We start from the raw sequence: 14,068 nt of genomic DNA on the forward strand, positions 1-14,068 counted from the left end.
GGAGGGAGGGGGGAAGAGAGTGGTGGGCGGGAGGGAGGGGGGAAGAGAGTGGTGGGAGGGAGGTAGGGGGGAAGAGAGTGGAGGGGGGGAGGGAGGGGGGAAGAGATTGGAGCAGGGGACGGAGGGGGGAAGAGAGTGGAGTGAGTGGAGGGAGGGAGGGGGGGAAGAGAGTGGAGGGAGGGAGGTGGGGAAGAGAGTGGAGGGAGGGAGGGGGGAAGAGAGTGGAGGGAGGGAGGGAGGGGGAAGAGAGTGGAGGCCCGAAGAGAGTGGAGTGAGGGAGGGGGAAGAGAGTGGAGGGAGGGAGGGGGAAGAGAGTGGAGGGAGGGAGGGAGGGGGGAAGAGAGTGGAGCGAGGGAGTGAGGGGGGAAGAGAGTGGAGGGAGGGAGGGGGGAAGAGAGTGGAGGGGGGAAGAGAGTGGAGGGAGGGGGGAAGAGAATGGAGGGAGGGAGAGGGGGGAGAGAATGGAGGGAGGGAGAAGGGGGGAAGAGAATGGAGGGAGGGAGAGGGGGGGAAGAGAATGGAGGGATGGAGAGGGGGGAAGTGAATGGAGGGATGGAGAGGGGGGAAGTGAATGGAGGGAGGGAGAGGGGGGAAGAGAGTGGAGGGAGGGAGAGGGAGAGGGAGAGGGAGAGAGGGAGAGGGAGAGAGTGGAGGGAGGGAGAGGGAGAGAGTGGAGGGAGCGAGAGGGAGAGAGTGGAGGGAGGGAGGGGGAGGGAGGTGGAGGAGGGAGAGAGTGGAGGGAGGGAGGGTTGAGGGAGGTGTAGGAGGGAGAGAGAGGGAGGGAGTGGAGAGAGGGGTAGGGGAGGGAGGGGAGAGGGGGGGAGGGAAAGAGAGGGAGGGGAGAGGGGGGGAGGGAAAGAGAGGGAGGGGAGAGGGGGGTAGGGAGGGAGAGAGAGAGAGAGGGGAGAGGGAGCGGGGGGGAGAGAGAGAGGGAGAGGGGAGAGAGAGAGGGAGGGGGGCGAGAGAGAGAGAGGGGGGGAGAGAGGGAGAGGGGGGGAGAGAGTGAGAGGGGGGGAGAGAGATAGAGGGGGGGGGGAGAGAGAGAGAGAGAGAGGGAGGGAGGGGTGAGAGGGAGTAGGGTGAGTGGGGAGAGAGGGAGGAGGGAGAGTAGGGGAGAGAGGGAGGAGGGAGAGAGAGAGGGAGGAGAGAGAGAGACGGAGGAGGGAGAGGGAGGGAGAGAGTGGGGGGAAGAGAGGGAGAGGGAGAGGCAGGGAAGGAGTGGGGGGAAGAGAGGGAGGGGGAGAGAGGGAGAGGGGGGAGAGAGGTGGGAGAGAGGTAGAGGGGAGAGAGAGAGAGAGAGGGAGGGAGGGGGGTGAGGGGAGGAAAGGGAGGGAGGGAGGAGAGAGAGAGGGAGGGAGGGGGGTGAGCGGAGGAAAGGGAGGGAGGGAGGAGAGAGAGAGAGATGGAGGGAAAGAGAGAGAGAGAGGTGAGGGAGGGGAGAGACAGAGAGGGGCGGGATGGGGAGAGAGAGAGAGAGAGAGAGAGAGAGGGAGGGGGGGAGAGAGAGAGGGAGAGGGGGAGGGAGGCTGAACGGGCAAGATGCCGGTGGGCGGGCTCCGCCGAAGACGCAGAGAGGGAGTAGACCCTGATGCGGACGGGGGAGCCGGAGCGGAGCTGGGGCAGGGGCGGCAGGCAGTGGAGCGTGAGCTGAACGGGGGGGGCGGTGCGCAGGAGACAGCAGCACCGGGAGCGGGAGCTGGGGGGGCCGGTGCGGGAAAGAGTGGGAGCTGGGGGAGGCGGGGGGGGGTGTGCGGGAGAAGAGAGACGAGCTTGTGGCGGGGGAGGGGAGCCAGAGCCAGAGGGAGCGGGAGCTGAACAGTGGGGGGGGAGAGGGGGAGCCGGAGCAGGAGTTCGAGGAGCGAGGTCCAGTCCTATCTTCGCCACCCCTATGAGTCCATTCGGCCAGGGCTCGGGGCTGCATGCTTCGGGCCCCTCCCACGCAGCCTCGGGCGCCTAGAGCTATGCACATGCGCGCGCACTCTAACGCGCATGTGCAGAGGTCCTGGCACTGATTTCAGCGCCGGAACCTGGCTCCGCCCCCCCACAGCTTTTGTTGCGCTGCGCCGCGCCGATGGTCTGGAACGACCCGAGGGAGGGGAGAATACCGAGGTAAGTTTTCGGCGCGGTTTTGAACGCGGAAATCAGGCGGCGCGGCCCGAAACTTGACCCCAATATTTTTAACCTGGAAAATTTGTCAGAGAAAATGTCGTTCCGTGTCAGAAAATGCTACTCTGTGCCTTAGAAGACATTGAGAGCAAGGATGATCTAACTTGTACAGTCTGTGAAACAACAGCATCCAGGCCACCTAATGACATAAATTATTTTAATGTCACAAAAATATGCAGCTCCTAACAGAAACACACTTACAACAGAGTCTCTCTCTGATGTCTAACTGTCTCAAACCACTTGTAAATGCAGTATTAATGGACATTTTGTGTCATAACAGTGAAGGTATCATATACAGAGGAAGCAACCATATTGTGGTCTGAATGAGAGTGCATTTTCTCATTTGGATAAAATATATCAGAGCTGCATTAATATCGTGTAAATAAAACTATCTAACATGCAGCAGTGAAAATAATATTCACACCTGCCACATATTGCACCATAGCCACTCAGTACAACATGTAACTATCAGCATTCTGGAGGTGGCTCACTCCTGGAGTGCAACATAACCAGAAGAAAACAGCAAGAATAGAAGAGATCCTAAAATGTTCTCAATACACAATAGTGACTTTTTGAAATTAAAACATGTGTGGCAGAAAATCACCTGCAATGGCTTCTCTTCCCACTCCCGCATCATTACCTCTGGTGTCCCCCAAGGATCTATTCTTGGCCCCCTTCTATTTCTCATCTGTATGTTGCCCCTTGGCGACATCATCTGAAAACACACCATCAGTTTCCGTGTGTACGCTGATGACACCCAGCTCTACCTCGCCACCCCTCCACGGTCTCTAAATTGTCAGACTGCTTGTCTGACATCCAGTACTGGATGAGCAGAAATTTTCTCCAATTAAATATTGGGTAGACTGAAGCCATTGTCTTTGGTCCCCGCCACAAACTCTGTCCTCTAGCCACCGATTCCATCCCTCTCCCTAGCATCTGTCTGAGGCTGAACCAGACTGTTCGCAACCTTGGTGTCATATTTGACCTCGAAATAATTTTCCGACCATATATCCACAGCATAACTAAAACCGCCTATTTCCACTCCATAACATTACCTGTCTCCACGCCCCTGCCTCAGCTCAACTGCTGCCGCAACCCTCATCCATGCCTTTGTTACCTCTAGACTTGACTACTCCAATGCACTCTTGGCTGGCCTTCCACATTCTACCCTACATAAACTTGAGGTCATCCAAAACTCGGCAGCCTGTGTCCTAACTCGCATCAAGTCCCGTTCACCCATCACCCCTGTGCTCGCTGACCTACATTGGCTCCCGGTTAAGCGACGCTTCGATTTCAAAATTTTCATCCTTGTTTACAAATCCCTCCATGGCCTCGTCCCTCCCTATCTCTGTAATCTCCTTCAGACGTACAGCACCTTGAGATATCTGCGATCCTCAAATCTGCCCTCTTGAGCATCCCTGATTATAGTCACTCAACCATTGGTGGCTGTGCTTTCAGCTGCTTAGGCCCCAAGCTCTGGAACTCTCTCCCTAAACCTCTCCGCCTCTCTATCCTCCTTCAAGACGCTCCTTAAAACCTACCTTATCTGCCGTAATTTCTTCTTATGCGGCTTGGTGTCATACTCTTGTTTTATAACACTCCTGTGAAGCGCCTTGGGACATTTTTATATGTTAAAGGCTCTATATAAATACAAGTTGTTGTTGTTGCTGACCCCTTGCAAATATTGACATATCCCTGGGGACCCCTTGCAAATATTGACATACCCCTGAGGAATCCCTGCGAATATTTACATAGCCCCCTGGGGCATCCATGCAAATATTGGCACACTCAGTGATCCGATGACCTAACTTCCAACAAAGTATATTGCCTACTTAAAGAATCATTGCAGAATTTTAAAAAAAAATTAGTATTGGCGACTGCAACTTGTAAGTCAACAAACACAGAAAGAATTTAGAATACAAAATTCTCAGCTCACTGTGCTGGAGCCGAGCAATTGCCTGATGCAGACAAAGACAGAATTCTGATGACCACATGGATCTCGAGATCCCTTGCAGACTACCTAGTGTCCACAGAGCCTATTTTGAAAACCTATGGTATAATTACAGAATCATACAGCACGAAAAGGAGGCCATTTGGCCCAAGGTGCTTGCGCCAGCTCTTTGAAAGGACTATCCAATTAGTCTCACTCCTCTGCTCTTTCCCCATAGCCCTTCAAGTATTTATCCAAATGCATTTCGAAAGTTACTATTGAATCTGTTTCCACCACCCTTTCAGGCAGTGAATTCCAGATCATTACAACGCACTGCGTAAAAAAAATTCTCCTCATCTCCCAATCATCCTAAACAGGATATTCTGTTCTCTTTGCCTGGGTTTTATTTTAGAAAATTAAAAAACACACAAAAGTTTAAACTAGCAATAATCTTGCCTGTCAGCACATTATTGATGCAAAGATTTATAACATGCAGCTCAGTCCAGCAAAAATATCACCAGTTTTATACTAGGGCATGTTGAGATTTACATGCAGGAATGATGTCTTAATTTATTCATAGAATCATAGAAATTTACAGCATGGAAGGAAGCCATTTCGGCCCATCATGCCTGTGCCAGCTGACCAAGAACTATCCAGCCTAATCCCACTTTCCAGCTCTTATTCCATAGGCTACAGCACTTTAAGCTGCCTCTACCACCCTTTCAGGCAGTGAGTTCCAGATCCCCCACCACCCTCTGGGTAAATAAATTTCCCCTCATATCGCCTCTAAACCGCCCCCCCAATTACTTTAAATCTAAACCCCCTGGTTGTTGACCCCTCAAGGGAAACAGCTCCTTCATATCCACTCTATCCAGGCCCCTCATAATTTTATACACTTCAATCAGGTCTCCCCTCAGCCTCCTCTGTTCCAAAGAAAACAGACCCAGCATTTTCAATCTTTCCTCATAGCCAAAATTCTCCAGTCCAGGCAACATTCTTGTACATCTCCTCTGCAGTGCAATCACATCTTTCCTGTAATGTGGTGACCAGAACTGCACACCATACTCTAGCTGCGGCCTAACCAATGTTTTATACAGTCAAGCATAATGTCCTTGCTCTTGTATTCCATATGCCTTCTTAACCACCTTATCTATCTGGCCTGCTACCTTCAGGGAACTGTGGACCTGCACTTCAAGGTCCTTTTGTTCCTCTACACTTTTCAGTGTTGTACCATTTAATGTGTATTCCCTTGCCTTGTTAGACATCCCCAAATGCATTACCTCAGACTTATCCAGCTTGAATTCCATTTGCCACTGTCCTGTCCACCTGATCGGTACATTGATATCTTCCTGCAGTCCGCAGCTTTCGTCTTCATTATCAACCACACAGCCTATTTTAGTGTCACCTGCAAGCTTCTGAATCATACCCCCAACATTCAAGTCACAACGCTCAATTTTCCCCAGTTAATTGTGCCGTTTTTTTTTGGAGTAAATTAAAATCTCCAAGTTTCCCCAAAGTTTCTGCGCCAGCATAACTCAGTTAGTTACGATTTTTTTTAGGTTACGTTTTTTTGTGTCATAGGGGCCATAACCTGATGTCTACGCCAGTTTTTCACATTTAAGCAAGTTTGGCCAACTTACATTTTTCCTAAGACGGCCTATGTGACAACTCTTAAAATACCTTCTGGGCATTTAAGAAAAACCAGCGCACATTAAAAAATCGGTGCAGAAAGACACCATTGTTTTTAGGCGAAGTTTTGGAGGGAGTCAAGAAGACAAAGAATATGCATCATGAAGCTTAATTTTTTCAAAGTCAAAATGGAAGAAAATGTTAGTCTAATGCAATTCTTCAATTTTAGATTTTTTTCAAAGCACCACACCACCTCCGAACATCTCCTCACCGGGCTCGAGGGTCGGAACGTCGGCTGTCAGAATTGCTACCTTGCCGAGCCCCTGTGTCTGGGCGAGGGAACGATTCTACCAGCCGATCCTCGAGCCTGGTGAGGAGACGTTCGGTGGTGAGGTGGTATTTGAAAAAAATCTAAAATTAAAGAATTGCATTAGACTTAGTTTCTTTATTGAATGCCTAGCTTCCAGTTCTAAGCAAGCCTGTTGTGCATGCGCAGACCAGGGTGTGGTCCATACTAGTGCATCGACCTTGGTAAGAGAGAGAGGAAAGAAGATGTGAGTGCTTTGTCCTGCTGTTTTGAGCTTCTTGCAATGCTACAATTAATTTATGGGAGCGATATTGACAATGCCCTACCTCATGCAAGGCTTCTGCATGATTATGCTGCGGAGGAGAAGATTGATTAGACATCATCACCTGAGGAACCTCAGAGAATGCAGACTGATGAGCAGGAGGCCTTGCCCACATCGGGTACATCGAGACAGGCATTCATACCTGCACCTGAATGATACAGACTGTGTGAGAAGGCTGCATTTCCGCAAAGAAGTTGTAACCGAGATCTGTGAGATAATAAAAGCAGACCTTCAACCTAGAAACATCAGGAGGACTGTTTTGCCAGTTGAAGTAAAGATTACAGCTGCACTATTATTTTATGCATCTGGATCATTCCAGGCCACAACTGGGGATGTGTGTGCAATTTCTCATCATGCAACACATATCTGCATTCAGCAGGTGACTGCTGCATTATATGCCCGTAGGAATGACTACATAAAGTTCCCCATGACTGCCTAGGCAATGCATAACAGGGCTGTGGGGTTCTAGAACACAAGAACATAAGAAATAGGAGCAGGAGTAGGCCACACAGCCCCTCGAGCCTGCTCTGCCATTCAACACGATCATGGCTGATCCGATCATGGACTCGGGTCCACTTCCCTGCCTGCTCCCCATAACCCCTTAATCCCTTATCGGTTAAGAAGCTGTCTATCTCTGTCTTAAATTTATTCAACGTCCCGGCTTCCACAGCTTTCTGAGGCAGCGAATTCCACAGATTTACAGCCCTCTGAGAGAAGAAATTCTTCCTCGTCTCAGTTTTAAATGGGAGGCCCCTTATTCTAAGATTATGCCCTCTAGTTCTAGTTTTCCCTATCAGCGGAAACATCCTCTCTGCATCCACCTTGTCAAGCCCCCTCATAATCTTATATATTTCGATAAGATCACCTCCCATTCTTCTGAATTCCAATGACTAGAGGCCCAACCTCCTCAACCTTTCCTCATAAGTCAACACCCTCATCTCCGGAATCAATCTCGTGAACCTTCTCTGAACTGCCTCCAAAGCAAGTGTATCCTTTCATAAATGTGGAAACCAAAACGCTACGCAGTATTCCAGGTATGGCCTCACCAATACCCTGTATAACTGTAGCAAGACGTCACTGCTTTTATACTCCATCCCCTTTGCAATAAAAGCCAAGATTATATTGGCCTTCCCGATCACTTCTTGTACCTGCATACTAACCTTTTGTGTTTCATATACAAGTATCCCCAGGTCCCGCTGTACTGTGGCACTTTGCAATCTTTCTTCATTTAAATAATAACTTGCTCTTTGATTTTTTTCTGCCAAAGTACATGATCTCACACTTTCCAACATTATACTCCATCTACCAAATTTTTTCCCACTCACTTAACCTGTCTATGTTGTTTTGCAGATTTTTTGTGTCCTCGTCACACATTGTTTTTCCTCGCATCTTTGTATCGTCAGCAAACTTGGCTACGTTACACTCGGTCCCTTCTTCCAAGTCGTTAATATAGATTATAAATATTAGTCCCAGCACTGATCCCTGCAGCACCCCACTAGTTACTGATTGCCAACCCGAGAATGAGGATTTCTGGCTTCCCAACGGTACAGGACTTCATTGATTGTACCCACGTCGCCTTGCGAGCACCTTTGGAGGAACAGAAAAGGCTTTCACTCCGTGAACGTGCAGCTCGTCTGTGATGACATGCATCGCATCATGGCAGTTGATGCGCGAGATACCCTGGGAGCACCCATGATGCTTCATCCTACGCGAGAGCGCTATATCTGCCATGTTTCAGCAGCAGCCAGAAGGGCAGAGCTGGCTGCTGAGGGACAAAGTGTATGGTGTCGCCACCTGGCTCATGACACCACGACACGTAACCCAGACAGAAGCTCACTGGGAATACAACATTTTGCACTTTGCGATGCGCAGCATAATAGAGAGGGCCATTGGCATCTTGAAGTAGCATTTCCGATGCCTGGACCATTCCGGAGGCTACTTGCAATACTCCCCTGAGATTGTCGGTCAGTTCACTGTTGTCTGCTGCATGCTACACAACTTAGCCATCATGACGCAACAGCAGCTGGTAGTAGAAGACCCATCTGAGATGAGAGTGGCTGATGATGAGAAGGAAGATGCAGGTGACGAGGAAGAGGACGAGGAAGCGATGCAACTACCTGAATGCGGAGCACGATGGCGGAGGAGGGCGGGCTGTCGTGCCCCTTTAGCGATTGCTCGAGCCTTGCGCTAGCAGCTCATCCGTGAACGCTTTGCTGCCTGACGACTCAGCAGCAACTATTCCAAATGGACCATGTTTACTGTTTGGACCTGTTCTGTAATGTGTTGTGTTAATGGAACAAATAATGGGAATGATTCTTCTTTAGTTCAAAAAGTTGTTAATGGAACAAATAATGGAAATGATTCAGTTATAAATATATTTTACTCAAAAGTTTAACAAACATTTGTTTGTACTTACTTTTAATAAAAAATATTCTTGTATCAAACTTTAAGTTTTCAGTTAAGATCACTTACAAACTTTAGAACTTGTAAATTTACATCACTTACAAAAAACTTTTAATTTGAGAACAGTTACTGTTATGTATGCATGTCAATGATGTACTGTAACACGAGACCTGAATGTACCTTCACCCTGTATATACCATACCTGTACACCAGAGGGTGCTGCTGCTGGAGACCTAAGGGTCACCTGTACATTGCAGGTAACCGAGTATAAAAAGGAGCTCACCTCCTGGTGTTCTCACTCTAGGAGCTGCAATAAAGGACTACAATCTGTACAGTTCAAGTGCCATACCCCTGCCTCGTGGAGTCATTAACAGAGTGCTTACATATACAATAACTGGTGACGAGGTTACGAATTCCACGCACATCATGTCTAATCTCAGCAACTTTCAACAATTCGTTGATGGGGAAGATTGGGATGCCTTCGTGGAAAGGTTAGAACACTTCTTCATCGCAAATGACCTGGCTGGGGACTCATCGATCTCGCTGGCGAACAAGCGCAGGGTCATCCTGCTCTCCTGCTCAGCATGGCCTCGTCAGGGACCGCTAGCCCCAGCGAAGACAACAACCAAGAGCTATGCGGAGCTCGTAACTTTAATACAAGAGCAACTTAAACCCAAAGAGAGCATCCTCACAGCCAGGCACTTGTTTTACACTCACTGGCGGCCCGAAGGCCAAGAAATTGTTAAGTATGCTGCAGATCTAAGAAGGTTGGCTGCACTGTGTGATTTTGGCGACCACCTCACCGAAGCATTAAGACATTTTTGTTATTTGAATCGGGCACGAGGGCCTCCTCCATAAACTGCTCTCTGCAGACACTACAGTCACCCTGCAGAAGGCAATCAAAGTGAGCCAGGCCTTCATGATTTCGGTCTGCGACTCCAAACGAATGATGACCCACATCCAGGACTCTAAACTGACGAGCACAGTGAACAGAATGGCGACTTTCAGAGGCAAGAATGCTGCCCCGAGTCCCGCAACCCTGAGTCCGCCACATGGGGCCAACCAGCTAGCCCCGTGCTGGCGCTGTGGAGGAAACCACCAGTGCCGATACAAAGACTATATACCTGCAAAGGCTGCACCGCGAAAGGTCACCTTCAGCGAATGTGTAGAAAAAGTTTTACTCACCATGACGCTGAAGAGTTGGACGATCACCTGGGCTCCGACACTGATGAAGACAAAGCTGCTCAGCCCTTGGAAGAAGAGTACAGAATATATACCTGCTCCATCAAGAGTTCCCCATGGAAAATGAAAGTGGACATCAACGGGGTTCCAGTTTCGATGGAGATCGACACAGGGATGAGCCCATCGTTGATGAGTCAGACGGCCTTTGAGAAACTCTCGAACAATCCCGCTGAATGACCAAAGCTGTCCCCAATCCAGGCAAAGCTGCTCACCTATACAAAAGGCACCATTCCAGCCGTTGGCAGTGTGGACGTCCAGGTGTCCGATGGCGGTGCGATGTACAAGCTCCCCTTGTGGATTGTTGCTGGTGATGGTCCAACGCTGCTGGGAAGAAGTTGGATGAAGCAAGTCCAAATTGGTCGGAACGACGACGGCCTCCGGGCCCCAGCGATCGACATCCTATGCGGCCCCAAACTTGGATCCATCGCAGCACCTAGAAATCCTACCATCTAGCTCGACTGCGTGGTGACGACACAGACTGCACAACACCGTGGTGAGATGATCCAACTCGAACGACCAGACCTCACCTTCCGGGCAGTGGCAGGACTCCGAGGGAAGAAGATTGGTGTAGAAGGTGGATTCCTGATGTCCATGGCTGAACCTGGGGAGAAAAGGATCACCACCGCCTACCTCGAGGAGAACGAGGAGATGGTGGTCGCACCACGAGGCGAAGCACCTGGAATCAAAATGGCCGCGACCAGACCACGAGGGGCAGCATTGGAGGAGCAACACGTGGCACCGAGTGGCGAACCAGATTGGGGTAAAGATTGCAAGACCCTTAAAGGAGACCGGCAACCCAAGACAATTAAAGGGGCAGTTCCACTCTAGGCACAGCGATGCCAGTGACATTAAAGTTAAAAGTGCAGTAAGCGAATGCAGGTATACAAATTTTGTTAAACAGTGATGCCGGAAAAACCAATGGAAAAAATGTAATGAATGCCTCTAAAAGTGATGTAAGTAACAAGTTTGTACCGTTGAATAGCGATGCCAGAAATGATAAATGTAACCCTGTGTAGTGATACCGATACACAAGAAAGTGTTGTAAGTGTAAAATGTGTCATAGAGTCAACTAGTTGCGATCGGAGCCAATGTGTCATGCATGTAAAAGGTAGAATGTTAAATGACACCGGGTTCAAGAAGTATAATGTCAATGCCAGAGGAAACCCTCCGTGGGAGACCCTGGGCTTTTGGGACAAATGTGATGTCCCAGGAAGGGCTCACACACACCCAGTGGAAGCACAGCGACCACCACTGGCAACCTGCCCCAGATCGGCCCTACACCCTCTGGTCTCCAGGGCCAGCACCGGGAGCAAGAGGCCAGTACCCTCCAGCTTTCCTGGCGGACCCTGGGATGACCAGACTTCCACCACCAATGGAGGACAAGGAGCCCACACAGCCCTGTGGCCCTGCCCACCACCACCTACCCATTCTACAATGTATGTACCTTACCCATTGCACTGGCTCCACCATTGAGGAATCCTCCAACAGTGACACCCACATGGTCTTTGTGTGAGGGGAGGGAAATGGATGAGGGCAGCCACACGCACAGGGATCACACCTGACACCCACACAACCCTCACCACAACCTCCCACAGCCCACTATTGATCACCTCCCCAGGTCATGGCAATAAGGGCTTGGGGGGGGGGGGGGGGGGGTAGTGTTATGTATGCATGTCAATGATGTACTGTAACACTCGACACGAATGTACCTTCACCCTGTATGTACCATACCTGTACACCAGAGGATGCTGCTGCTGGAGACCTAAGGGTCACCTGTACACTGCAGGTAACCAAGTATAAAAGGGAGCTTACCTCTTGGTGTCCTCACTCTAGGAGCTGCAATAAAGGACTACAGTCTGTACAGTTTGCGTCATACCCCTGCCTCGTGGAGTCATTAACCGAGTGCTTACATACACAATAATTATAACAGTAACAACAATAATAACAACAACAAAACCGCAGCAAAGAAAGAGCACCCATCTCTCCTCCACCTTATTCGAAGACCACCTGCTGCGCTTGGTCTTGGTGACTCCACCCCTGCCCTCAGGCGGTGGCACATCGTTTCTCAGGATGGTACCGCGCTTACTCTTTCGAACATCTCTGGTAATGCGCACTTCTTAATGGGAGGTGTGGGCAGACGGTAATGTGGAGGCTGGTCTGGAGATTGGAGTGGGAGTGGCAGTTGATTCTATCAATCGGCGCAGGGTCTGAGCATGTTCCCTTATTACAGCAGCTACCTCCGACATTCCCTCCCTCATGTGCCCCGACAGCGTCTCAACTACCTGCAACATTTCCTCCCTGATATTTACCAACAGTGTATCAGCTACCTGCGATATTCTATCCCTAATGTGCCCGGACAGTGCTTCCATTTCTCGTGAGAGTGTTGTTACTTATCCCGACAGTCCCGATACCTCATCACCCACCCCACTGATGGTGTCCAGAAGTGATCGCGTAAGGTCAATGCTCTCCACACTCATTGCCATCATCTGAACCACATCTGTTCCATCCTGCACCTCAGGAGGGCGCTGTCGAGCTCTCCCTCTCCTCCTCACCCTGGGTGTGGCTCGCTGCATCTCACTGGGACCCGCAGCCTCGGACGGTGGGGCCCTGGGTGGTGGCTTTCTGCACCTCGCTGGAACTCACAGCCTCGGACTGTGGGAAACCAGGGAATGTCGCAACACTCGTACCACTCAGGAAAGGGGCTGGCACCTCAATGGGCAGCAGCAGCACCTCCAGAGTGAGTACAACAGTGGGGGCTTCATCCTCCCCCTGCCCCTCAGCCCCATGCTCTTGGTCTGGAAGATGGGATTGGTAGATGTCCTCTTCAGGCTCGTCCACTTCTGAATCTTCTGCATCGGCTTCAGCCTCGTCAGGGTTGGCCTCAATTTCTGCAAAATATAACAGAACAGACAAATGGTTAGAAGCAGAGGAGGGACAGAACGGCATGAGTAGGCTCACACAGCGCAGGCAGCAGGCTCATTTGAAGGACCACGATGAATGATAGCACATTGCATCAACCGAAGCGTAGCTGATGAACCGAAGCATGGCTAGCCCACGCAGTGCTTAACTTTTAGCAAAGCCATAATGTGGAATTTGCAGGACTTACCCTCTCCCTCGAGTGTAGGCCCAGCTTGTGCAGTGGTGGTTGCTTTTCTCCAGGCAGGACCCATCAAAGCAGTGACCCTGTCTTCCAAGGGTGTCAGTGAGTGCAGATTTGCCAAACCTCCTCCTGTTTGAGTTCTCTCTCTTTTGTTGTGTGTCACCTTCCTCTGCAAAAATGAAAATATAACTTTTCAGAGAGGGTGTCTTTCTGCTGGGTGGGACATACAGGTGGCCACATTTACAATTGCAATTCCAGTGAATAAATGAAAATATTACTTCCACTAACTACTTGACCAAGGTCCTGCCACTTTTTTTTGTACTGGCCTCCAGACCTCAGGGTGGTCACCATTGCACAGTAATCTTCTGCACGTTGGTTCCAGCGTTTCTTCATTTCTTTGGGTGAAACTTTTATGTGACTTCTGCTGGTGTCCAGCTCGTGCCATCTAGCCTCAATTACAGTAACCACTGCCTCCACTTCATCCTGTGAGAAATTCTTCGTCCTTGAGCCGTGTTGCATTTTGCAGCTCCGATTTTTTCCACTGAGAATTAAAGTACTCACACAGTTCTCACACACAACTGGCTCTTTAAAAATGGCCGAATGCAGACCGGGAGGTGCACTGGGCGTGTGCGTCTATAGCAGTCATGTAAAATACGTTATTTTATTTTCCACGCATGCGCAGAAGAGGGGGCATCCTTTTTTCGGCGCAGAGATTAGGCTCTACCCACCCCCAAAGCTAAAAGACAGGCTGCGCAGTGCCAATTAAAAAAATTAGAACGGGAAAACTTTAAAAGTTATTTTTTTGGAGTAGTCGGAGCCAAAGAAAACGGGCGGAACTCTTGAAATACGCCAAAAAACGGCATTAGGGAAAATTGAGCCCCAAGTCATTGATATAAATCACAAAAAGCAAGGGACCCAGCCCTGAGCCCTGCAGAACCCCACTGGAGACAGCCTTCCAGTCACAAAAAC

This window comes from Pristiophorus japonicus, chromosome 12 (assembly GCF_044704955.1).
Source record: "Pristiophorus japonicus isolate sPriJap1 chromosome 12, sPriJap1.hap1, whole genome shotgun sequence".
In the NCBI taxonomy this organism is placed as follows: Eukaryota; Metazoa; Chordata; class Chondrichthyes; family Pristiophoridae; genus Pristiophorus; species Pristiophorus japonicus.